Consider the following 24,455-nt stretch of genomic DNA (forward strand, 5'->3'; position numbering starts at 1 on the left):
TTCATACAATATACAACTACAGTCCTGCTCTGAGGTAAACTAGTGTACTAGTTGAGGTATGTAGCACTGTTCAACATGCTTTGGGCACTGAATTCCTGTGAGATTTACTTTACCTGGTTGTCAAGAGCAAAGTATGTTCCCATACCGGGAGTTGAACCCGGGCCGCCTGGGTGAAAACCAGGAATCCTGACCGCTAGACCATATGGGACTTAGTTTCTTATTCTCAGAGCAGCTTTCTTGTGTTCTAGTGACTTTCAAGCTGAGCTATTTAAACTCAGAAGTTGTTAGCAACCCAAGAAAGCTGCTTACAGTGTCTGAAACCATGGTCCCATATGGTCTAGCAGTCAGGATTCCTGGTTTCTTCTGTGTGTTAAACTGTGGTTTCACTAAATGCCACCAGATGTTCCAACTCCCAGTATGTCACACATGTCCAAACTAGTCCATAAAGGGATGTATGCCTGCAGATTTTTGTTACAATCAAGATCACATGGTTTGCTCTATTGACTGCCTGAAGACTGATATCAGTAGGTTAAGTGAGTTACGCCCAGTGTTTCCCTGCTTGGTTGGAATGACCATATCCAGCCACATGTCGTTTCATAGAGTAGTTTGAACATCTCAAGTCTCATAGTACAATTATACCTACATTTTAATGAGAAATGCTTTATCTGACAATGACTTGGAACATCCCTCCAAAGGATGTGTAATGTGATACATGTAATTCAGTTCCCATACCGGGAGTTGAACCCGGGCCGCCTGGGTGAAAACCAGGAATCCTGACCGCTAGACCATATGGGACCTGCGTTCATGCCGTCAGAGCAGCTTTCTTGATATATTAATAGTTATTTCAGTATATGAAAGTCCTAATTTCATCATTCTCAGGCAACTATGACCAATGTCCTCTTCTGTGTTTGTGCCCCATATGGTCTAGTGGTCAGGATTCCTAGTTTTCCCTCAGCTGGCCTGGGTTCATCTCCTGGTATAGCAAAGTCTACATCAATCAGTGGTGATCTAGAATTGTTCATGTTGGTTTTCAGTGACTGAATACATAAGAATACTTATGTAGTGTCATGCTGAGTGATAATAATGTCTCATACAGCCAGCTAACTTTATGTTGTCTGATTTCATACAATATACAACTATAGTCCTGCTCTGAGGTAAACTAGTATATTAGTTGAAGTATGTAGCACTGTTCGACATGCTTTGGGCACTGAATTCCTGTGAGATTTATTTTACCTGATTGTTAAGAGTAAAGTATGTTCCCATACCGGGAGTTGAACCCGGGCCGCCTGGGTGAAAACCAGGAATCCTAACCGCTAGACCATATGGGACTTCGTCAGAAATCCTGAGAGCTGTTTTCTTGGGATTCTGCTCGACTCTTGTGAGCTTCGTTTTAAATAATCAAGTCATCCCAAGTTAACAGCTGTAACGAGTCTTTCGCAACTCTGTGAACCAGGTTCTGTATGGTCAGGTTACCAGTTGTATGTAGAAATTCTCATACCGGGAGTTGAACCCGGGCCGCCTGGGTGAAAACCAGGAATCCTGACCGCTAGGATGCTGTCAGAGCAGCTTTCTTGATAAATTAATAGTTATTTCAGTATATGAAAGTCCTAATTTCATCATTCTCAGGCAACTATGACCAATGTCCTCTTCTGTGTTTATGCCCCATATGGTCGAGCTGTCCTAGTTTTCCCTCAGCTGGCCTGGGTTCATCTCCTGGTATAGCAAAGTCTACATCAATCAATGGTGATCTAGAATTGTTTATGTTGGTTTTCAGTGACTGAACACATAAAAATCTTAATGTAGTGTCATGCTGAGTGATAATACTTTCTTATACAGCCAGCTAACTTTATGTTCTCTGATTTCATACAATATACAACTATAGTCCTGGTCTGAGGTAAACTACTATATTAGTTGAGGTATGTAGCACTGTTTGACATGCTTTGGGCACTCAATTCCTGTGAGATTTACTTTACCTGATTGTTAAGAGCAAAGTATGTTCCCATACCGGGAGTTGAACCCGGGCCGCCTGGGTGAAAACCAGGAATCCTGACCGCTAGACCATATGGGACTTAGTTTCTTGTTCTCAGAGCAGCTTTCTTGTGTTCTAGTGACTTTCAAGCTGAGCTATTTAAACTCAGAAGTTGTTAGCAACCCAAGAAAGCTGCTTTCAGTGTCTGAAACCAGGTCCCATATGGTCTAGCAGTCAGGATTCCTGGTTTCTTCTGTGTGTTAAACTGTGGTTTCACTAAATGCCACCAGATGTTCCAACTCCCAGTATGTCACACATGTCCAAACTAGTCCATAAAGGGATGTATGCCTGCAAATTTTTGTTACAATCAAGATCACATGGTTTGCTCTATTGACTGCCTGAAGACTGATATCAGTTGGTTAAGTGAGTTACGCCCAGTGTTTCCCTGCTTGGTTGGAATGACCATGTCCAGCCACATGTCGTTCCATAGAGTAGTTTGAACATCTCAAGTCTCATAGTACAATTATATCTACATCTTAATGACAAATACATGGGAACTTTATCTGACAATGACTTGGAACATCCCTCCAAAGGACGTGTAATGTGATACATGCAATTTAGTTCCCATACCGGGAGTTGAACCCGGGCCGCCTGGGTGAAAACCAGGAATCCTGACCGCTAGACCATATGGGACCTGCGTTTATGCTGTCAGAGCAGCTTTCTTGATAAATTAATAGTTATTTCAGTATAGGTTTCATGTATGTTATATATAATTTCATCATTCTCAGGCAAATATGACCAATGTCCTCTTCTGTGTTTATGCCCCATATGGTCGAGCTGTCCTAGTTTTCCCTCAGCTGGCCTGGGTTCATCTCCTGGTATAGCAAAGTCTACATCAATCAATGGTGATCTAGAATTGTTTATGTTGGTTTTCAGTGACTGAATACATAAGAATACTTATGTAGTTCAATGCTGAGTGATAATAATGTCTCATTTAGCCAGCTAACTTTATGTTTTCTGATTTCATACAATATATAACTATAGTCCTACTCTGAGGGAAACAAAAGCATTTGTTTCTGTACTAGTTGAAGTATGTAGCACTGTTCAACATGCTTTGGGCACTGAATTCCTGTGAGATTTACTTTACCTGATTGTTAAGAGCAAAGTGTGTTCCCATACCGGGAGTTAAACCCGGGCCGCCTGGGTGAAAACCAGGAATCCTGACCGCTAGACCATATGGGACTTCGTCAGAATTCTGAGTGCTGTTTTATTGGGATTCTGCTCGACTCTTGTGAGCTTCGTTATAAATGATCAAGTCATCCCAAGGTAACAGCTGTAACGAGTCTTTCCCAACTCTGTGAACCAGGTTGTGTATGGTCAGGTTACCAGTTGCATGTAGACATTCCCATACCGGGAGTTGAACGCGGGCCGCCTGGGTGAAAACCAGGAATCCTGACCACTAGACCATATGGGACATGCTTTCATGCTTTTATAGCAGCTTTCTTGATAAATGAATAGTTATTTCAGTATATGAAAGTCCTAATTTCATCATTCTCAGGCAACTATGACCAATGTCCTCTTCTGTGTTTATGTCCCATATGGTCGAGCTGTCCTAGTTTTCCCTCAGCTGGCCTGGGTTCATCTCCTGGTATAGCAAAGTCTACATCAATCAATGGTGATCTAGAATTGTTTATGTTGGTTTTCAGTGACTGAATACATAAGAATACTTATGTAGTTTCATGCTGAGTGATAATACTGTCTCATACAGCCAGCTAACTTTATGTTCTCTGTACTACTATACTATTATAACTATAGTCCTGCTCTGAGGTAAACAAGAGCATTTGTTTTTCTACTAGTTGAAGTATGTAGCACTGTTTGACATGCTTTGAGCACTCAATTCCTGTGAGATTTACTTTACCTGATTGTTAAGAGCAAAGTATGTTCCCATACCGGGAGTTGAACCCGGGCCGCCTGGGTGAAAACCAGGAATCCTGACCGCTAGACCATATGGGACTTAGATTCTTGTTCTCAGAGCAGCTTTCTTGTGTTCTAGTGACTTTCAAGCTGAGCTATTTAAACTAAGAAGTTGTTAGCAACCCAAGAAAGCTGCTTTCAGTGTCTGAAACCAGGTCCCATATGGTCTAGCAGTCATGATTCCTGGTTTCTTCTGTGTGTTAAACTGTAGTTTCACTAAATGCCACCAGATGTTCCAACTCCCAGTATGTCACACATGTCCAAACTAGTCCATAAAGGGATGTATGCCTGCAGATTTTTGTTACAATCAAGATCACATGGTTTGCTCTATTGACTGCCTGAAGACTGATATCAGTAGGTTAAGTGAGTTAAGCCTGGTGTTTCCCTACTTGGTTGGAATGACCATGTCCAGCCACATGTCGTTTCATAGAGTAGTTTGAACATCTCAAGTCTCATAGTACAATTATATCTACATCTTAACGACAAATACATGTGAACTTTATCTGACAATGACTTGGAACATCCCTCCAAAGGACGTGTAATGTGATACATGCAATTCAGTTCCCATACCGGGAGTTGAACCCGGGCCGCCTGGGTGAAAACCAGGAATCCTGACCGCTAGACCATATGGGACTCCGTCAGAAATCCTGAGAGCTGTTTTCTTGGGATTCTGCTCGACTCTTGTGAGCTTCGTTATAAATAATCAAGTCATCCCAAGTTAACAGCTGTAACGAGTCTTTCCTACTGTCAGAGCAGCTTTCTTGATAAATTAATAGTTATTTCAGTATATGAAAGTCCTAATTTCATCATTCTCAGGCAAATATGACCAATGTCCTCTTCTGTGTTTATGTCCCATATGGTCTAGTGGTCAGGATTCCTGGTTTTCCCTCAGCTGGCCTGGGTTCATCTCCTGGTATAGCAAAGTCTACATCAATCAATGGTGATCTAGAATTGTTTATGTTGGTTTTCAGTGACTGAATACATAAGAACACTTATGTAGTTTCATGCTGAGTGATAATACTGTCTCATACAGCCAGCTAACTTTATGTTCTCTGTACTACTATACTATTATAACTATAGTCCTGCTCTGAGGTAAACAAGAGCATTTGTTTCTGTACTAGTTGAAGTATGTAGCACTGTTTGACATGCTTTGGGCACTCAATTCCTGTGAGATTTACTTTACCTGATTGTTAAGAGCAACGTATGTTCCCATACCGGGAGTTGAACCCGGGCCGCCTGGGTGAAAACCAGGAATCCTGACCGCTAGACCATATGGGACTTCGTCAGAAATCCTGAGAGCTGTTTTCTTGGGATTCTGCTCGACTCTTGTGAGCTTCGTTATAAATGATCAAGTCATCCCAAGTTAACAGCTGTAATGAGTCTTTCGCAACTCTGTGAACTAGGTTCTGTATGGTCAGGCGGCTGTGGCTCAGGAGGTAGAGAGGTCGTCCTTCAATTGGAAGTTTGGAGGTTCGATTCCTGGCTCCTCCAGTCCACATGTTGATGTGTCCTTGGGCAAGAAACTTAACCCCTAATTGCTCCCGTTGCTGTGCCATCAGTGTATGAATGTGTGTGAAAGGGTTAATGATGTCATGTCATGTAAAGCGCTTTGAGTGGTCACACAGACTAGAAAGGTGCTATATAAGTACAGTCCATTTACCATTCAGGTTACCATACCGGGAGTTGTACCTGGGCCGCCTGGGTGAAAACCAGCAATCCTGACCGCTAGACCATATGGGACTTAGTTTCTTGTTCTCAGAGCAGCTTTCTTGTGTTCTAGTGACTTTCAAGCTGAGCTATTTAAACTCAGAAGTTGTTAGCAACCCAAGAAAGCTGCTTTCAGTGTCTGAAACCAGGTCCCATATGGTCTAGCAGTCAGGATTCCTGGTTTCTTCTGTGTGTTAAACTGTAGTTTCACTAAATGCCACCAGATGTTCCAACTCCCAGTATGTCACACATGTCCAAACTAGTCCATAAAGAGATGTATGCCTGCAGATTTTTGTTACAATCAAGATCACATGGTTTGCTCTATTGACTACCTGAAGACTGATATCAGTAGGTTAAGTGAGTTACGCCCGGTGTTTCCCTGCTTGGTTGGAATGACCATGTCCAGCCACATGTCGTTTGAACATCTCAAGTCTCATAGTACAATTATATCTACATCTTAATGACAAATACATGTGAACTTTATCTGACAATGACTTGGAACATCCCTCCAAAGGACGTGTAATGTAATACATGCAATTCAGTTCCCATACCGGGAGTTGAACCCGGGCCGCCTGGGTGAAAACCAGGAATCCTGACCGCTAGACCATACGGGACTTAGTTTCTTGTTCTCAGAGCAGCTTTCTTGTGTTCTAGTGACTTTCAAGCTGAGCTATTTAAACTCAGAAGTTGTTAGCAACCCAAGAAAGCTGCTCTCAGTGTCTGAAACCAGGTCCCATATGGTCTAGCAGTCAGGATTCCTGGTTTCTTCTGTGTGTTAAACTGTGGTTTCACTAAATGCCACCAGATGTTCCAACTCCCAGTATGTCACACATGTCCAAACTAGTCCATAAAGAGATGTATGCCTGCAGATTTTTGTTACAATCAAGATCACATGGTTTGCTCTATTGACTGCCTGAAGACTGATATCAGTTGGTTAAGTGAGTTACGCCCAGTGTTTCCCAGCTTGGTTGGAATGACCATGTCCAGCCACATGTCGTTTCATAGAGTAGTTTTAACATCTCAAGTCTCATAGTACAATTATATCTACATCTTAATGACAAATACATGGAAACTTTATCTGACAATGATTTGGAACATCTCTCCAAAGGATGTGTAATGTGATACATGCAATTTAGTTCCCATACCGGGAGTTGAACCCGGGCCGTCTGGGTGAAAACCAGGAATCCTGACCGCTAGACCATATGGGACTTCGACAGAAACCCTGAGAGCTGTTTTCTTGGGATTCTGCTCGACTCTTGTGAGCTTTGTTATAAATAATCAAGTCATCCCAAGGTAACAGTTGTAATGAGTCTTCGGCAACTCTGTGAACGAGGTTCTGTATGGTCAGGTTACCAGTTGCATGTAGACATTCCCATACTGGGAGTTGAACCCGGGCCGCCTGGGTGAAAACCAGGAATCCTGACCGCTAGACCATATGGGACCTGCATTTATGCTGTCAGAGCAGCTTTCTTGATAAATTAATAGTTATTTCAGTATATGTTTCATGTATGTTATATATAATTTCATCATTCTCAGGCAAATATGACCAATGTCCTCTTCTGTGTTTATGTCCCATATGGTCGAGCTGTCCTAGTTTTCCCTCAGCTGGCCTGGGTTCATCTCCTGGTATAGCAAAGTCTACATCAATCAGTGGTGATCTAGAATTGTTTATGTTGGTTTTCAGTGACTGAATACATAAGAATACTTATGTAGTTTCATGCTGAGTGATAATAATGTCTCATAGAGCGAGCTAACTTTATGTTCTCTGATTTCATACAATATACAACTACAGTCCTGCTCTGAGGTAAACTAGTGTACTAGTTGAGGTATGTAGCACTGTTCAACATGCTTTGGGCACTGAATTCCTGTGAGATTTACTTTACCTGGTTGTCAAGAGCAAAGTATGTTCCCATACCGGGAGTTGAACCCGGGCCGCCTGGGTGAAAACCAGGAATCCTGACCGCTAGACCATATGGGACTTAGTTTCTTATTCTCAGAGCAGCTTTCTTGTGTTCTAGTGACTTTCAAGCTGAGCTATTTAAACTCAGAAGTTGTTAGCAACCCAAGAAAGCTGCTTACAGTGTCTGAAACCATGGTCCCATATGGTCTAGCAGTCAGGATTCCTGGTTTCTTCTGTGTGTTAAACTGTGGTTTCACTAAATGCCACCAGATGTTCCAACTCCCAGTATGTCACACATGTCCAAACTAGTCCATAAAGGGATGTATGCCTGCAGATTTTTGTTACAATCAAGATCACATGGTTTGCTCTATTGACTGCCTGAAGACTGATATCAGTAGGTTAAGTGAGTTACGCCCAGTGTTTCCCTGCTTGGTTGGAATGACCATATCCAGCCACATGTCGTTTCATAGAGTAGTTTGAACATCTCAAGTCTCATAGTACAATTATACCTACATTTTAATGAGAAATGCTTTATCTGACAATGACTTGGAACATCCCTCCAAAGGATGTGTAATGTGATACATGTAATTCAGTTCCCATACCGGGAGTTGAACCCGGGCCGCCTGGGTGAAAACCAGGAATCCTGACCGCTAGACCATATGGGACCTGCGTTCATGCCGTCAGAGCAGCTTTCTTGATATATTAATAGTTATTTCAGTATATGAAAGTCCTAATTTCATCATTCTCAGGCAACTATGACCAATGTCCTCTTCTGTGTTTGTGCCCCATATGGTCTAGTGGTCAGGATTCCTAGTTTTCCCTCAGCTGGCCTGGGTTCATCTCCTGGTATAGCAAAGTCTACATCAATCAGTGGTGATCTAGAATTGTTCATGTTGGTTTTCAGTGACTGAATACATAAGAATACTTATGTAGTGTCATGCTGAGTGATAATAATGTCTCATACAGCCAGCTAACTTTATGTTGTCTGATTTCATACAATATACAACTATAGTCCTGCTCTGAGGTAAACTAGTATATTAGTTGAAGTATGTAGCACTGTTCGACATGCTTTGGGCACTGAATTCCTGTGAGATTTATTTTACCTGATTGTTAAGAGTAAAGTATGTTCCCATACCGGGAGTTGAACCCGGGCCGCCTGGGTGAAAACCAGGAATCCTAACCGCTAGACCATATGGGACTTCGTCAGAAATCCTGAGAGCTGTTTTCTTGGGATTCTGCTCGACTCTTGTGAGCTTCGTTTTAAATAATCAAGTCATCCCAAGTTAACAGCTGTAACGAGTCTTTCGCAACTCTGTGAACCAGGTTCTGTATGGTCAGGTTACCAGTTGTATGTAGAAATTCTCATACCGGGAGTTGAACCCGGGCCGCCTGGGTGAAAACCAGGAATCCTGACCGCTAGGATGCTGTCAGAGCAGCTTTCTTGATAAATTAATAGTTATTTCAGTATATGAAAGTCCTAATTTCATCATTCTCAGGCAACTATGACCAATGTCCTCTTCTGTGTTTATGCCCCATATGGTCGAGCTGTCCTAGTTTTCCCTCAGCTGGCCTGGGTTCATCTCCTGGTATAGCAAAGTCTACATCAATCAATGGTGATCTAGAATTGTTTATGTTGGTTTTCAGTGACTGAACACATAAAAATCTTAATGTAGTGTCATGCTGAGTGATAATACTTTCTTATACAGCCAGCTAACTTTATGTTCTCTGATTTCATACAATATACAACTATAGTCCTGGTCTGAGGTAAACTACTATATTAGTTGAGGTATGTAGCACTGTTTGACATGCTTTGGGCACTCAATTCCTGTGAGATTTACTTTACCTGATTGTTAAGAGCAAAGTATGTTCCCATACCGGGAGTTGAACCCGGGCCGCCTGGGTGAAAACCAGGAATCCTGACCGCTAGACCATATGGGACTTAGTTTCTTGTTCTCAGAGCAGCTTTCTTGTGTTCTAGTGACTTTCAAGCTGAGCTATTTAAACTCAGAAGTTGTTAGCAACCCAAGAAAGCTGCTTTCAGTGTCTGAAACCAGGTCCCATATGGTCTAGCAGTCAGGATTCCTGGTTTCTTCTGTGTGTTAAACTGTGGTTTCACTAAATGCCACCAGATGTTCCAACTCCCAGTATGTCACACATGTCCAAACTAGTCCATAAAGGGATGTATGCCTGCAAATTTTTGTTACAATCAAGATCACATGGTTTGCTCTATTGACTGCCTGAAGACTGATATCAGTTGGTTAAGTGAGTTACGCCCAGTGTTTCCCTGCTTGGTTGGAATGACCATGTCCAGCCACATGTCGTTCCATAGAGTAGTTTGAACATCTCAAGTCTCATAGTACAATTATATCTACATCTTAATGACAAATACATGGGAACTTTATCTGACAATGACTTGGAACATCCCTCCAAAGGACGTGTAATGTGATACATGCAATTTAGTTCCCATACCGGGAGTTGAACCCGGGCCGCCTGGGTGAAAACCAGGAATCCTGACCGCTAGACCATATGGGACCTGCGTTTATGCTGTCAGAGCAGCTTTCTTGATAAATTAATAGTTATTTCAGTATAGGTTTCATGTATGTTATATATAATTTCATCATTCTCAGGCAAATATGACCAATGTCCTCTTCTGTGTTTATGCCCCATATGGTCGAGCTGTCCTAGTTTTCCCTCAGCTGGCCTGGGTTCATCTCCTGGTATAGCAAAGTCTACATCAATCAATGGTGATCTAGAATTGTTTATGTTGGTTTTCAGTGACTGAATACATAAGAATACTTATGTAGTTCAATGCTGAGTGATAATAATGTCTCATTTAGCCAGCTAACTTTATGTTTTCTGATTTCATACAATATATAACTATAGTCCTACTCTGAGGGAAACAAAAGCATTTGTTTCTGTACTAGTTGAAGTATGTAGCACTGTTCAACATGCTTTGGGCACTGAATTCCTGTGAGATTTACTTTACCTGATTGTTAAGAGCAAAGTGTGTTCCCATACCGGGAGTTAAACCCGGGCCGCCTGGGTGAAAACCAGGAATCCTGACCGCTAGACCATATGGGACTTCGTCAGAATTCTGAGTGCTGTTTTATTGGGATTCTGCTCGACTCTTGTGAGCTTCGTTATAAATGATCAAGTCATCCCAAGGTAACAGCTGTAACGAGTCTTTCCCAACTCTGTGAACCAGGTTGTGTATGGTCAGGTTACCAGTTGCATGTAGACATTCCCATACCGGGAGTTGAACGCGGGCCGCCTGGGTGAAAACCAGGAATCCTGACCACTAGACCATATGGGACATGCTTTCATGCTTTTATAGCAGCTTTCTTGATAAATGAATAGTTATTTCAGTATATGAAAGTCCTAATTTCATCATTCTCAGGCAACTATGACCAATGTCCTCTTCTGTGTTTATGTCCCATATGGTCGAGCTGTCCTAGTTTTCCCTCAGCTGGCCTGGGTTCATCTCCTGGTATAGCAAAGTCTACATCAATCAATGGTGATCTAGAATTGTTTATGTTGGTTTTCAGTGACTGAATACATAAGAATACTTATGTAGTTTCATGCTGAGTGATAATACTGTCTCATACAGCCAGCTAACTTTATGTTCTCTGTACTACTATACTATTATAACTATAGTCCTGCTCTGAGGTAAACAAGAGCATTTGTTTTTCTACTAGTTGAAGTATGTAGCACTGTTTGACATGCTTTGAGCACTCAATTCCTGTGAGATTTACTTTACCTGATTGTTAAGAGCAAAGTATGTTCCCATACCGGGAGTTGAACCCGGGCCGCCTGGGTGAAAACCAGGAATCCTGACCGCTAGACCATATGGGACTTAGATTCTTGTTCTCAGAGCAGCTTTCTTGTGTTCTAGTGACTTTCAAGCTGAGCTATTTAAACTAAGAAGTTGTTAGCAACCCAAGAAAGCTGCTTTCAGTGTCTGAAACCAGGTCCCATATGGTCTAGCAGTCATGATTCCTGGTTTCTTCTGTGTGTTAAACTGTAGTTTCACTAAATGCCACCAGATGTTCCAACTCCCAGTATGTCACACATGTCCAAACTAGTCCATAAAGGGATGTATGCCTGCAGATTTTTGTTACAATCAAGATCACATGGTTTGCTCTATTGACTGCCTGAAGACTGATATCAGTAGGTTAAGTGAGTTAAGCCTGGTGTTTCCCTACTTGGTTGGAATGACCATGTCCAGCCACATGTCGTTTCATAGAGTAGTTTGAACATCTCAAGTCTCATAGTACAATTATATCTACATCTTAACGACAAATACATGTGAACTTTATCTGACAATGACTTGGAACATCCCTCCAAAGGACGTGTAATGTGATACATGCAATTCAGTTCCCATACCGGGAGTTGAACCCGGGCCGCCTGGGTGAAAACCAGGAATCCTGACCGCTAGACCATATGGGACTCCGTCAGAAATCCTGAGAGCTGTTTTCTTGGGATTCTGCTCGACTCTTGTGAGCTTCGTTATAAATAATCAAGTCATCCCAAGTTAACAGCTGTAACGAGTCTTTCCTACTGTCAGAGCAGCTTTCTTGATAAATTAATAGTTATTTCAGTATATGAAAGTCCTAATTTCATCATTCTCAGGCAAATATGACCAATGTCCTCTTCTGTGTTTATGTCCCATATGGTCTAGTGGTCAGGATTCCTGGTTTTCCCTCAGCTGGCCTGGGTTCATCTCCTGGTATAGCAAAGTCTACATCAATCAATGGTGATCTAGAATTGTTTATGTTGGTTTTCAGTGACTGAATACATAAGAACACTTATGTAGTTTCATGCTGAGTGATAATACTGTCTCATACAGCCAGCTAACTTTATGTTCTCTGTACTACTATACTATTATAACTATAGTCCTGCTCTGAGGTAAACAAGAGCATTTGTTTCTGTACTAGTTGAAGTATGTAGCACTGTTTGACATGCTTTGGGCACTCAATTCCTGTGAGATTTACTTTACCTGATTGTTAAGAGCAACGTATGTTCCCATACCGGGAGTTGAACCCGGGCCGCCTGGGTGAAAACCAGGAATCCTGACCGCTAGACCATATGGGACTTCGTCAGAAATCCTGAGAGCTGTTTTCTTGGGATTCTGCTCGACTCTTGTGAGCTTCGTTATAAATGATCAAGTCATCCCAAGTTAACAGCTGTAATGAGTCTTTCGCAACTCTGTGAACTAGGTTCTGTATGGTCAGGCGGCTGTGGCTCAGGAGGTAGAGAGGTCGTCCTTCAATTGGAAGTTTGGAGGTTCGATTCCTGGCTCCTCCAGTCCACATGTTGATGTGTCCTTGGGCAAGAAACTTAACCCCTAATTGCTCCCGTTGCTGTGCCATCAGTGTATGAATGTGTGTGAAAGGGTTAATGATGTCATGTCATGTAAAGCGCTTTGAGTGGTCACACAGACTAGAAAGGTGCTATATAAGTACAGTCCATTTACCATTCAGGTTACCATACCGGGAGTTGTACCTGGGCCGCCTGGGTGAAAACCAGCAATCCTGACCGCTAGACCATATGGGACTTAGTTTCTTGTTCTCAGAGCAGCTTTCTTGTGTTCTAGTGACTTTCAAGCTGAGCTATTTAAACTCAGAAGTTGTTAGCAACCCAAGAAAGCTGCTTTCAGTGTCTGAAACCAGGTCCCATATGGTCTAGCAGTCAGGATTCCTGGTTTCTTCTGTGTGTTAAACTGTAGTTTCACTAAATGCCACCAGATGTTCCAACTCCCAGTATGTCACACATGTCCAAACTAGTCCATAAAGAGATGTATGCCTGCAGATTTTTGTTACAATCAAGATCACATGGTTTGCTCTATTGACTACCTGAAGACTGATATCAGTAGGTTAAGTGAGTTACGCCCGGTGTTTCCCTGCTTGGTTGGAATGACCATGTCCAGCCACATGTCGTTTGAACATCTCAAGTCTCATAGTACAATTATATCTACATCTTAATGACAAATACATGTGAACTTTATCTGACAATGACTTGGAACATCCCTCCAAAGGACGTGTAATGTAATACATGCAATTCAGTTCCCATACCGGGAGTTGAACCCGGGCCGCCTGGGTGAAAACCAGGAATCCTGACCGCTAGACCATACGGGACTTAGTTTCTTGTTCTCAGAGCAGCTTTCTTGTGTTCTAGTGACTTTCAAGCTGAGCTATTTAAACTCAGAAGTTGTTAGCAACCCAAGAAAGCTGCTCTCAGTGTCTGAAACCAGGTCCCATATGGTCTAGCAGTCAGGATTCCTGGTTTCTTCTGTGTGTTAAACTGTGGTTTCACTAAATGCCACCAGATGTTCCAACTCCCAGTATGTCACACATGTCCAAACTAGTCCATAAAGAGATGTATGCCTGCAGATTTTTGTTACAATCAAGATCACATGGTTTGCTCTATTGACTGCCTGAAGACTGATATCAGTAGGTTAAGTGAGTTACGCCCGGTGTTTCCCTGCTTGGTTGGAATGACCATGTCGAGCCACATGTCATTTCATAGAGTAGTTTGAACATCTCAAGTCTCATAGTACAATTATATCTACATCTTAATGACAAATACATGGGAACTTTATCTGACAATGACTTGGAACATCCCTCCAAAGGGAGTGTAATGTAATACATGCAATTTAGTTCCCATACCGGGAGTTGAACCCAGGCCGCCTGGGTGAAAACCAGGAATCCTAACCACTAGACCATATGGGACTTCGTCTGGAGTCCTGAGAGCTGTTTTCTTGGGATTCTGCTCGACTCTTGTGAGCTTCGTTATAAATAATCAAGTCATCCCAAGGTAACAGCTGTAACGAGTCTTCCGCAACTCTATGAACCAGGTTCTGTATGGTCAGGTTACCAGTTGCATGTAGACATTCCCATACCGGGAGTTGAACCCGGGCCGCCTGGGTGAAAACCAGGAATCCTGACCGCTAGACCATATGGGACCTGTATTCATGCTGTTAGAGCAGCTTTCTTGATATATTAATAGTTATTTCAGAATATGAAAGTCCTAATTTCATCATTCTCAGGCAACTATGACCAATGTCCTCTTCTGTGTTTATGTCCCATATGGTCTAGTGGTCAGGATTCCTGGTTTTCCCTCAGCTGGCCTGGGTTCATCTCCTGGTATAGCAATGTCTACATCAAACCAGGTCTCATATGGTAGAGCAGTCATGATTCCTGGTTTCTTCTGTGTGTTAAACTGTAGTTTTGTTATAATCAAGATCACATGATTTGCTCTATCGACTGCCTGAAGACTGATATCAGTTGGTTAAGCCTGGTGTTTCGCTGCTTGGTTGGAATAACCATGTCCAGCCACATGTCCTTTCATAGAGTAGTTTGATCATCTCAAGTCTCATAGTACAATTATATCTACATTTTAATGAGAAATGCTTTATCTGACAATGACTTGGAACGAGCTGTCCTAGTTTTCCCTCAGCTGGCCTGGGTTCATCTCCTGGTATAGCAATGTCTACATCAATCAGTGGTGATCTAGAATTGTTTATGTTGGTTTTCAGTGACTGAACACATAAGAATACTTATGTAGTTTCATGCTGAGTGATAATAATGTCTCATTCAGCCAGCTAACTTTATGTTTTCTGATTTCATACAATATACAACTATAGTCCTGGTCTGAGGTAAACTAGTATATTAGTTGAGGTATGTTGCACTGTTCGACATGCTTTGGGCACTCAATTCCTGTGAGATTTACTTTACCTGATTGTTAAGAGCAAAGTATGTTCCCATACCGGGAGTTGAACCCGGGCCGCCTGGGTGAAAACCAGGAATCCTAACCGCTAGACCAGTGGTTCTCAAACTGGGGTCCCCGGACCCCCGGGGGTCCGCGAGCCATGGCTTGGGGGTCTGCGAAATAATTTGCAATTAATTATTAAAGTTATGCCTTATCATTAAAAATTGTAAACAGTACACATGGGAGCTACTGCGCCAATAAAACAAATATACTGATCCAATTACTCCTATTTACGTTAGCTTTGGGCCAATAAAAACTCATGATTGAATCACGTAAATCTGACACACGTCACTTGCTGCATCACTCAAGATTCACCTGGCGTACAGCTCCTGCTGCTGATTAGCTAGCAGCGATGGATAAATATTTAAGACTGTCCAATTCATCAAGTGATGCTAAACTCAAACCAACCAAACTGAGAAAATATGACAACAGTTATCTGGAGCTTGGTTTTATTGAGAACAGCGACGGAAGACCACAATGTGTGGTGTGTCTTCAGGTGCTAGCAAATGAAGCCATGAAGCGCGCCAAGCTAAAGCGGCATCTGATTACAAAGCACCCGGAGTTTAAGGACAAAACAAAAGATTTTTTCCGGCGAAAGAGTGAGGAATACATGCGTCAGAAAACACGACTGGTGAACCTGGCCACAACTTCAGAAAAAGCACAGAGGGCTTCTTATTTGGTGGCTCAACGGATCGCAAAAAGTAAGAAGCCACACTCAATTGGACAAGAACTTGTTCTTCCAGCGGCAGTTGAAATGTGTGAAGCTGTGCTTGGGACAGAGGCAGCTAATAAACTGAAAGTTGTACCGCTTTCAAATGACACTGTGAGAAGGAGGATTGAAGAACTATCGGCTGACATTCAGTCACAGCTACTGGATAGACTGCGTTCATGTGAGCAATTTTCTATTCAGCTGGACGAATCAACAGACATTTCCAGTGCAGCTCAATTGATTGTTTTGGTCCACTATCCCTGGGAAGGAGACATTTTGGAGGACTTTCTGTTCTGCAATGAGGTGCCAGGTAGGACAACAGGTGAGGAAATATTCCGACTTCTGGATGCTTTCATGACTGAAGCAAGACTGAGCTGGGAAAAATGTGTGGCCGTTTGTACGGATGGCGCAGCAGCGATGACCGGCCGAAAGAGTGGAGTTGCTGCGCGGATAAAGTCTGTCAATCCGAGGATTATGGCTACTCACTGTATGTTGCACCGGCAAGCACTCGCTTCTAAAGACATGGAGCCAGATCTTCACTCTGTTTTGAACACGGCTGTGACTGCAGTTAATTTTGTGAAGTCAAGGGCACTGCAATCACGTTTGTTTGGACAACTTTGCCGGGATATGGATGCTGGACATGACGCACTGCTATATCACTGTGAGGTGCGATGGCTCTCTCGTGGTAAAGTTTTGCAGCGGGTGTTTGAATTACGCAGAGAAATGGCAGAGTTTATGAGAGAGGAAAAACCCAACATTGAGCAGTTTTTTACAGACCCGGAGAGTATTGCCAAGTTGGCATATCTTGCCGACATATTCAACATACTGAATAGCCTCAACCTCTCCATCCAAGGAGGCCACACATCCATCCTTGAAGTCAGCGACAAAGTCACTGCCTTCATGAAGAAAACAGACCTATGGAGAAGGAGGATACAAGACGGAATAACAGACATGTTCCCCCAACTGACTGAGTTTCTCCACACAAACAACTTGTCCGTGGCCACAGTGAGGAAAGTCGCCACCTCACACCTCATGTCACCGAGTGAGCACTTCAGTTCATACTTCTCCGATGTGAATACTGATGCCTGGGACTGGGTGCGCGATCCCTTTGCACCAGCTGCAACAGCAAATGGCCTGACAGGTAAGGCAGAAGAGCAGCTTTTGGAGTTATGCTGTGATAGGACACTGAAGGCCAGATTCCAGCAGGTTAATCTTACGAGCTTCTGGCCCTCCCTCTCACATGAGTATCCCGAACTCACTGCTGAGGCCATGCAAATATTGCTCCCCTTTCCTACAACGTACCTCTGTGAATCATCATTTTCCACTTTGACTGCAATGAAGAATAAGTACAGGGCTCGTTTACAAGTGGAGGATGATCTTAGAGTCTGTTTGTCAACCATCACTCCAAGAATAGAGAAACTGTGTTGTGAGAGACAGGCTCATCCTTCTCACTAATTTAGTGAGTTATTGATGTGAGTGATGTGTGAATTGATTTGTGTGTGATAAGACTTTGATAGAGTCTAATGCAAATAGTTATGACTAGGCTTAATTGCTAAAACTGTTATGATGTTCAGTTTTCTGCCAATAATTTGAATAAGAGGCAATATGTTCAATATGTTGTTGTCAAACCACTTAAGTAAGCTTTTAACTGATTTTAAAATGAATTGGGTTCATTTGGACTTTGCTAGTCTTGCTACCGTTCATTTTCTTCTGTTACTTGAAAATTAGAAATGCTGTGAGGTCAAAATATAATTTGAATAAAAATGACCCTGAGTTTAAAAGTATAGAAATGGTATTAAAATTTATTTTTTCAAATTTAATTAGTTTGAGTTAATTTCTATGAAACTTGCATGAAGTATTTAGGTTGAAAAGTTTAAAATATAAATAATTCGTACGGCATCTAGGAGTACAAATTGCAGTAAACATTATGTTTAATCGGTTTGAGGATTATTAGGGGGTCCTTGGAAAATTTTCTCCCCTGTAAGGGGTCCTTGGCCCCAAAAAGTTTGAGAACCCCTGCGCTAGACCATATGGGACTTAGTTTCTTGTTCTCAGAGCAGCTTTCGTGTGTTCTAGTGACTTTCAAGCTGAGCTATTTAAAATCAGAAGTTGTTAGCAACCCAAGAAAGCTGCTTTCAGTGTCTGAAACCAGGTCCCATATGGTCTAGCAGTCAGGATTCCTGGTTTCTTCTGTGTGTTAAACTGTGGTTTCACTAAATGCCACCAGATGTTCCAACTCCCAGTATGTCACACATGTCCAAACTAGTCCATAAAGGGATGTATGCCTGCAGATTTTTGTTACAATCAAGATCACATGATTTGCTCTATTGACTGCCTGAAGACTGGTAACAGTTGGTTAGGTGAGTTACGCCCGGTGTTTCCCTGCTTGGTTGGAATGACCATGTCCAGCCACATGTCGTTTCATAGATTAGTTTGAACATCTCAAGTCTCATAGTACAATTATATCTACATCTTAATGACAAATACATGGGAACTTTATCTGACAGTGACTTGGAACATCCCTCCAAAGGATGTGTAATGTGATACATGCAATTTAGTTCCCATACCGGGAGTTGAACCCGGGCCGCCTGGGTGAAAACCAGGAATCCTGACCGCTAGAACATATGGGGCTTCGTCAGAAATCTTGAGAGCTGTTTGCTTGGGATTCTGCTCGACTCTTGTGAGCTTCGTTATAAATAATCAAGCCATCCCAAGGTAACAGCTGTAATGAGTCTTCCGCAACTCTGTGAACCAGGTTCTGTATAGTCAGGTTACCAGTTGCATGTAGGTGTTCCCATACTGGGAGTTGAACCCGGGCCGCCTGGGTGAAAACCAGGAATCCTGACCGCTAGACCATATGGGACCTGTGTTCATGCTATTAGAGCAGCTTTCTTGATAAATTAATAGTTATTTCAGTATATGAAAGTCCTAATTTCATAATTCTCAGGCAACTATGACCAATGTCCTCTTCTGTGTTTATGTCCCATATGGTCGAGCTGTCCTAGTTTTCCCTCAGCTGGCCTGGGTTCATCTCCTGGTATAGCAAAGTCTACATCAATCAATGGTGATCTAGAATTGTTTATGTTGGTTTTCAGTGACTGAATACATAAGAATACTTATGTAGTTTCATGCTGAGTGATAATACTGTCTCATACAGCCAGCTAACTTTATGTTCTCTGTACTACTATACTATTATAACTATAGTCCTGCTCTGAGGTAAACAAGAGCATTTGTTTTTCTACTAGTTGAAGTATGTAGCACTGTTTGACATGCTTTGAGCACTCAATTCCTGTGAGATTTACTTTACCTGATTGTTAAGAGCAAAGTATGTTCCCATACCGGGAGTTGAACCCGGGCCGCCTGGGTGAAAACCAGGAATCCTAACCGCTAGACCATATGGGACTTAGTTTCTTGTTCTCAGAGCAGCTTTCTTGTGTTCTAGTGACTTTCAAGCTGAGCTATTTAAACTCAGAAGTTGTTAGCAACCGAAGAAAGCTGCTTTCAGTGTCTGAAACCAGGTCCCATATGGTCTAGCAGTCAGGATTCCTGGTTTCTTCTGTGTGTTAAACTGTAGTTTCACTAAATGCCACAAGATGTTCCAACACCCAGTATGTCACTGTTGTAGAGTGACTATTGTGTTCTGTTGCAGTTGAATACCTATAGGGGGCGCACCTGGCTTAGAGTATCTTCCGATTAGGCAGTCTGTGTGTATGCAAGAGAAGAGGCTACTAACACGTTGGTCATGTACTATCCCGTGATGGGTCCTGCAAATAAAGTCAGCTCAACGAAGTGTATGTTGCACTTCTATTAATTGATATCCGACGATATCACATATGGCGACGAGGATAAAAGCCTGAAGTGAAACAGCGAGTTAAGACTACGGGCGCGGTGCTGGCTGAGTTAGCAAATGACCTGAAGCTAGGCTAGTGCTAACAGTCCGACCGTGAACTACAGACGTTGTGCCGACGGCGTGAAGAAATCTGGGCGCTCTCTGTAAGGAAAAAACATGGCTGCCACGGTGGGGTCGGTGTCACCTTTTGATTGCAAGTCACAGACTTGGGAAGAGTACTGTGAGATTCTGGACCATTTCTTCGTGGCAAATGACATCGACAATGCAGAAAAGAAACGAGCTGTGCTGCTGAGTGGAGTAGGCGCGCAGACATATGCACTGATGAGAAACCTGCTCAGCCCCGACAAACCCGGAGATAAGTCTTACAGTGACCTGGTAAGGCTGTTGAGAAATCATTTTCACCCTAAATCTAGTGAAATTATGCAACGATGGAAGTTTAATACACGAAACAGAAAGTCTGATGAGACTGTGGGTGACTATGTGGCAGAGCTAAGGAAGCTAGCGCAGGACTGTAATTATGGGGAATCTTTGACGGTGATGCTGAGAGACCGTCTTGTGTGCAGCATAAATGACGACAGGATTCAGCGGAGGCTGCTGTCGGAGGATGGTTTGACTTTTGACAAAGCCCTCAAGTTTGCGCAGGCCATGGAGGCGGCAAACAGAGACATTGTGGATTTACATGGCATGAAGGAGCAGGGCAAATGGAGTCGTGCGGCGGGCTCTGTCAACAAAGTGAATGACACGCGTTCAAAAAGTCAGCAGGACATGAAGAAGTGCTACAGATGTGGAGGTGACAACCATCTGGCTAAGGACTGCAGGTTTGCCAATGAAAAGTGCCACGGTTGTGGTAAAGTGGGACACATAAAGAGGGCCTGCAGGATGACAATAGGGGGAAAGGAAAAGGCTAAGCACTTTAAAGGGGATAAAGGCAGGCAAGGAAAAAGGGCTAATTTCATGCAAGAGGAAGGAAGTGATAGTGATAGTGAGGATGTTTCCACTAAATATCACATTAAGGATAGGGCATTGACCATGTACAACATAAATGAAGAGATAATCATCCCCAGAGAAGAGCCCATAAAAAAAGTATTACAAGTAAACGGGAAAAATGTAACCTATGAGGTAGATACTGGCTGTGGGTACACCATTATGTCGAAGGGAGCATTATACAAACTATTCAGTGAGGGTGACAAACCTAGACTAGCCAAGTGCAGGATAAAACTGAGAACATACGGTGGCCATAAAGTGCCCGTATTAGGAGCGACAAAGGTCAAAGTTGAACACGAAGGCATTGCTAAGATGTTAGCAGTGGTGGTTGTCAAAGGTTCAGGGACAAGTCTACTGGGACGAGGTTGGCTTAAAGCTCTCAAAGTGGACTGGCAACCTGTACACAAGATAGAGGACAGAGAAAACAATCTACAGGAAGTACTTTCAAGGCATGAAGCAGTGTTCAAAGCAGAGCTAGGGATGTTAAAAGGCTTCACTGCAAAAATACATGTAGCTAGTGATGCCACACCCTGTTTCTACAAGCCAAGGTCAGTACCTTTTGCAATGAAAAAGAAAGTCGAGCAAGAGATAGAGAGGCTCTTACATGAGAAAATCATAGAGCCAGTGAAGTTTTCAGAATGGGCTGCACCCATTGTACCAGTCTTAAAACCAGATGCCAGAGCGAGAATTTGTGGTGACTATAAACTCACCGTAAACAAAGTGTCACCTATTGAGCAGTACCCCATTCCAAGAATGGAGGACATGATAGCCTGTTTAACTGGAGGAGAGACATATACCAAGTTAGACATGAGCCATGCATATCAGCAAATAGTACTGGATGAGGAATCACGAAAATATGTCACAGTGAACACACATAAGGAACTGTTCACATATACAAGGTTACCTTTTGGGGTGAGCTCCAGTCCAGCCATCTTTCAGCGTACTATGGAGGGTGTGCTGCAGGGATTGGCAAATGTGGCAGTGTATTTGGACGACATCATTCTGACAGGAAAAGATAGTAAAGATCACCTGCAAACACTGGATCAAGTACTACAGCGACTGGAGGATGCAGGACTTCGCTTAAAAAGGAGCAAGTGTGAGTTTATGGAGAAAGAAGTGACATTCTTAGGACATCGAGTGGACAAGACAGGGTTGCATCCATTGCCAGCAAAAGTGAAAGCAGTTCAGGAAGCTCCCACTCCTACATCAGTAATGGAGCTAAAAGCTTATTTGGGACTGTTGAACTTCTACAATAAATTCCTGCCAAATCTGTCAACATTACTGGCACCTATGCACAAACTGTTGAGGAAGGATGAACTGTGGTCTTGGGGACCCGAGCAAAATAAAGCTTTCAAGCAGTCAAAAGAGCTTTAGCAATCGAGCAGTGTGTTAGTGCACTATGATGAACAAAAAGAACTGATACTGTGCTGTGACGCTTCTCCATATGGAGTTGGAGCAGTGCTGGCTCACCGCATGTCAGATGGAGCAGAGAAACCTATAGGGTTTGCATCACACACACTTTCAGCGGCAGAAAAGAATTACTCCCAGCTTGATAAAGAGGGACTAGCTGTCATTTTTGGAGTACAGTACTTTCACAATTATCTATATGGAAGGAAATTTGTGATTTATACAGATCACAAGCCCTTGCTAGGCTTATTCCATGAGATGAAAGCGGTGCCACAGATGGCATCCCAGAGGATAATGAGATGGGCTGTGCTGTTAAGAGCATATGAGTATGTTATCATGTATAGAGCAGGTAAAAATAATGGTAACGCTGACGCTCTTAGCCGTCTCCCACTACCTGATACACCAAGTGTTCCAGCACCAGAGGAACATGTGTTAATGTTGGATCAGGAGCATCCACCACTGATGACTTCAGAGCAACTAAAAAAATGGACAGATAAGGATCCTATACTCTCACGAGTACGTGAGTATGTACTGAGAGGATGGCCAAAGAATCAGGACAGACACTTTGTACATTATCGACAAAGACAACATGAGCTGAGTGTACAAGATGGCTGTGTGTTGTGGGGAGCCCGCATAGTGATACCGGAGAGGGGACGAGCTCCTATGATGGAACAGTTACACCAGTCACACCCGGGAATGAGCCGCATGAAAGGCCTGGCACGAAGTTACATGTGGTGGCCACACATGGACAATGACATAGAGAATAAGGTAAAGTTATGCTCCACATGCCAAGAACACAGAAAGGCACCTGCTTGTGCACCACTCCACCCCTGGGAGTGGCCTGAGAAGCCGTGGAGGAGGCTCCACATAGATTATGCAGGTCCCTTTATGAATAAAATGTTCTTAGTCATTGTGGATGCGCACTCAAAGTGGTTAGATGTGTATCCAGTAGCATCAGCTACATCAGCAAACACACTAAATTGCTTGAGAAACAGTTTCAGCACACATGGTATTCCAGAAATGATTGTGTCTGACAATGCACAGTGTTTTGTCAGTGAACAAACCAAAGAGTTCATGACACGGAATGGAATCACACATGTCACATCAGCACCGTACCACCCTTCATCTAACGGCTTAGCAGAAAGGGCTGTACAGACTTTTAAAGAACTCATTAAAAAGAGCAGCGGTGATACACTGGAGACAAGGTTAAATAGGGCTCTGTTTAGCTATCGCATCACTCCACAGTCAACTACTGGACTTTCACCTGCTGAGATGATGATGAGTCGGAAGTTGAGGTGTACATTGGATCTCATACATCCTGACTTAAAAAAAAGGTGGAGTCAAAACAAGCAAGCCAAAAAACCCACCATGACAAACACGCAAAAGAGCGCAACTTTGCAACAGGAGACTCTATCTATACCAAAAACTATGGATGTGGACCTAAATGGATACCAGGACTGATACAGGAGATCACGGGACCAGTGTCTTATACAGTGCTGCTGGGAAATGGTAAAGTTGTCAGGAGACACGTGGATCAACTGTTCAGCAGACAGGAGCAAGATCTGCCAATTCTGATACCGGATATGACACCTGAGGAGCATGTGGTACCTCCAACAGTAACCAATATAGGACCAGAGGACACAAACACTACACCAGTGGATGACAAAGCTGCCCTTACTGTGAAGCAAAACAAGGAGGACAGTACACCCGGTGGTTCGCCCACTAAGGAGCTGTTCAGATCTCAAAGACACAAGAGACCACCAGCTCATTTCAAAGACTTTGTTGTTAAGTGAAAAGGCATGTTTAAGATGCAGAGACAAGATTGTGTTTTCTTTAAGTTGATTACAGTAGTAATGTTAAACACACAATTGTCATATTTTGGGCTGAGAAGATAAAAAAAAAAAAAAACAGGATATATTTGTTATCTGATTTATACATGCATATTGTTGGGACATGCTGTATTTTATTCTCTTACAAGATTAGAAAAAAAGTCATAAGAGAATGTTTGTTGCTGTGCTTAGGCATACAGTGATTTATTATAGTTATGTGGTGTTGGATTACATACAAACTGTGGTGTAGTTTGAATTTAAGAGGGGAGGGATGTTGTAGAGTGACTATTGTGTTCTGTTGCAGTTGAATACCTATAGGGGGCGCACCTGGCTTAGAGTATCTTCCGATTAGGCAGTCT

At 42.7% G+C, this 24,455-nt stretch overlaps 28 non-coding genes and 1 pseudogene across 28 annotated transcripts; 1 reads left to right on the top strand and 28 right to left on the bottom strand.

Annotated features, from left to right (window-relative positions):
* Positions 1-136: 136 nt before the first annotated feature.
* Positions 137-208, bottom strand: trnae-uuc (transfer RNA glutamic acid (anticodon UUC)). Its single transcript has one exon. It is a non-coding gene; the product is annotated as a tRNA-Glu (tRNA).
* Positions 209-723: 515 nt separating this feature from the next.
* On the bottom strand, positions 724-795 carry trnae-uuc (transfer RNA glutamic acid (anticodon UUC)). Its single transcript has one exon. It is a non-coding gene; the product is annotated as a tRNA-Glu (tRNA).
* Positions 796-1,256: 461 nt separating this feature from the next.
* trnae-uuc (transfer RNA glutamic acid (anticodon UUC)) lies at positions 1,257-1,328 on the bottom strand. The gene has a single exon. It is a non-coding gene; the product is annotated as a tRNA-Glu (tRNA).
* Positions 1,329-1,996: 668 nt separating this feature from the next.
* Positions 1,997-2,068, bottom strand: trnae-uuc (transfer RNA glutamic acid (anticodon UUC)). The gene has a single exon. It is a non-coding gene; the product is annotated as a tRNA-Glu (tRNA).
* Positions 2,069-2,590: 522 nt separating this feature from the next.
* trnae-uuc (transfer RNA glutamic acid (anticodon UUC)) lies at positions 2,591-2,662 on the bottom strand. The gene has a single exon. It is a non-coding gene; the product is annotated as a tRNA-Glu (tRNA).
* Positions 2,663-3,139: 477 nt separating this feature from the next.
* trnae-uuc (transfer RNA glutamic acid (anticodon UUC)) lies at positions 3,140-3,211 on the bottom strand. Its single transcript has one exon. It is a non-coding gene; the product is annotated as a tRNA-Glu (tRNA).
* Positions 3,212-3,371: 160 nt separating this feature from the next.
* On the bottom strand, positions 3,372-3,443 carry trnae-uuc (transfer RNA glutamic acid (anticodon UUC)). Its single transcript has one exon. It is a non-coding gene; the product is annotated as a tRNA-Glu (tRNA).
* A 467-nt stretch (positions 3,444-3,910) lies between these two features.
* trnae-uuc (transfer RNA glutamic acid (anticodon UUC)) lies at positions 3,911-3,982 on the bottom strand. The gene has a single exon. It is a non-coding gene; the product is annotated as a tRNA-Glu (tRNA).
* A 522-nt stretch (positions 3,983-4,504) lies between these two features.
* Positions 4,505-4,576, bottom strand: trnae-uuc (transfer RNA glutamic acid (anticodon UUC)). Its single transcript has one exon. It is a non-coding gene; the product is annotated as a tRNA-Glu (tRNA).
* A 573-nt stretch (positions 4,577-5,149) lies between these two features.
* trnae-uuc (transfer RNA glutamic acid (anticodon UUC)) lies at positions 5,150-5,221 on the bottom strand. Its single transcript has one exon. It is a non-coding gene; the product is annotated as a tRNA-Glu (tRNA).
* Positions 5,222-6,192: 971 nt separating this feature from the next.
* On the bottom strand, positions 6,193-6,264 carry trnae-uuc (transfer RNA glutamic acid (anticodon UUC)). Its single transcript has one exon. It is a non-coding gene; the product is annotated as a tRNA-Glu (tRNA).
* A 522-nt stretch (positions 6,265-6,786) lies between these two features.
* trnae-uuc (transfer RNA glutamic acid (anticodon UUC)) lies at positions 6,787-6,858 on the bottom strand. The gene has a single exon. It is a non-coding gene; the product is annotated as a tRNA-Glu (tRNA).
* A 161-nt stretch (positions 6,859-7,019) lies between these two features.
* trnae-uuc (transfer RNA glutamic acid (anticodon UUC)) lies at positions 7,020-7,091 on the bottom strand. The gene has a single exon. It is a non-coding gene; the product is annotated as a tRNA-Glu (tRNA).
* Positions 7,092-7,556: 465 nt separating this feature from the next.
* trnae-uuc (transfer RNA glutamic acid (anticodon UUC)) lies at positions 7,557-7,628 on the bottom strand. The gene has a single exon. It is a non-coding gene; the product is annotated as a tRNA-Glu (tRNA).
* A 515-nt stretch (positions 7,629-8,143) lies between these two features.
* On the bottom strand, positions 8,144-8,215 carry trnae-uuc (transfer RNA glutamic acid (anticodon UUC)). The gene has a single exon. It is a non-coding gene; the product is annotated as a tRNA-Glu (tRNA).
* A 461-nt stretch (positions 8,216-8,676) lies between these two features.
* Positions 8,677-8,748, bottom strand: trnae-uuc (transfer RNA glutamic acid (anticodon UUC)). Its single transcript has one exon. It is a non-coding gene; the product is annotated as a tRNA-Glu (tRNA).
* Positions 8,749-9,416: 668 nt separating this feature from the next.
* trnae-uuc (transfer RNA glutamic acid (anticodon UUC)) lies at positions 9,417-9,488 on the bottom strand. Its single transcript has one exon. It is a non-coding gene; the product is annotated as a tRNA-Glu (tRNA).
* A 522-nt stretch (positions 9,489-10,010) lies between these two features.
* On the bottom strand, positions 10,011-10,082 carry trnae-uuc (transfer RNA glutamic acid (anticodon UUC)). The gene has a single exon. It is a non-coding gene; the product is annotated as a tRNA-Glu (tRNA).
* Positions 10,083-10,559: 477 nt separating this feature from the next.
* Positions 10,560-10,631, bottom strand: trnae-uuc (transfer RNA glutamic acid (anticodon UUC)). The gene has a single exon. It is a non-coding gene; the product is annotated as a tRNA-Glu (tRNA).
* Positions 10,632-10,791: 160 nt separating this feature from the next.
* trnae-uuc (transfer RNA glutamic acid (anticodon UUC)) lies at positions 10,792-10,863 on the bottom strand. Its single transcript has one exon. It is a non-coding gene; the product is annotated as a tRNA-Glu (tRNA).
* Positions 10,864-11,330: 467 nt separating this feature from the next.
* trnae-uuc (transfer RNA glutamic acid (anticodon UUC)) lies at positions 11,331-11,402 on the bottom strand. The gene has a single exon. It is a non-coding gene; the product is annotated as a tRNA-Glu (tRNA).
* Positions 11,403-11,924: 522 nt separating this feature from the next.
* trnae-uuc (transfer RNA glutamic acid (anticodon UUC)) lies at positions 11,925-11,996 on the bottom strand. Its single transcript has one exon. It is a non-coding gene; the product is annotated as a tRNA-Glu (tRNA).
* A 573-nt stretch (positions 11,997-12,569) lies between these two features.
* Positions 12,570-12,641, bottom strand: trnae-uuc (transfer RNA glutamic acid (anticodon UUC)). Its single transcript has one exon. It is a non-coding gene; the product is annotated as a tRNA-Glu (tRNA).
* A 971-nt stretch (positions 12,642-13,612) lies between these two features.
* trnae-uuc (transfer RNA glutamic acid (anticodon UUC)) lies at positions 13,613-13,684 on the bottom strand. Its single transcript has one exon. It is a non-coding gene; the product is annotated as a tRNA-Glu (tRNA).
* Positions 13,685-14,206: 522 nt separating this feature from the next.
* Positions 14,207-14,278, bottom strand: trnae-uuc (transfer RNA glutamic acid (anticodon UUC)). The gene has a single exon. It is a non-coding gene; the product is annotated as a tRNA-Glu (tRNA).
* A 161-nt stretch (positions 14,279-14,439) lies between these two features.
* On the bottom strand, positions 14,440-14,511 carry trnae-uuc (transfer RNA glutamic acid (anticodon UUC)). The gene has a single exon. It is a non-coding gene; the product is annotated as a tRNA-Glu (tRNA).
* Positions 14,512-18,817: 4,306 nt separating this feature from the next.
* Positions 18,818-18,889, bottom strand: trnae-uuc (transfer RNA glutamic acid (anticodon UUC)). The gene has a single exon. It is a non-coding gene; the product is annotated as a tRNA-Glu (tRNA).
* Positions 18,890-19,356: 467 nt separating this feature from the next.
* trnae-uuc (transfer RNA glutamic acid (anticodon UUC)) lies at positions 19,357-19,428 on the bottom strand. The gene has a single exon. It is a non-coding gene; the product is annotated as a tRNA-Glu (tRNA).
* Positions 19,429-20,032: 604 nt separating this feature from the next.
* Positions 20,033-24,060, top strand: LOC128366978 (uncharacterized protein K02A2.6-like; annotated as a pseudogene).
* The last annotated feature ends 395 nt before the right edge of the window (positions 24,061-24,455 follow it).

This window comes from Scomber japonicus, chromosome 10 (genome assembly GCF_027409825.1).
Source record: "Scomber japonicus isolate fScoJap1 chromosome 10, fScoJap1.pri, whole genome shotgun sequence".
NCBI classification, from domain to species: Eukaryota; Metazoa; Chordata; class Actinopteri; order Scombriformes; family Scombridae; genus Scomber; species Scomber japonicus.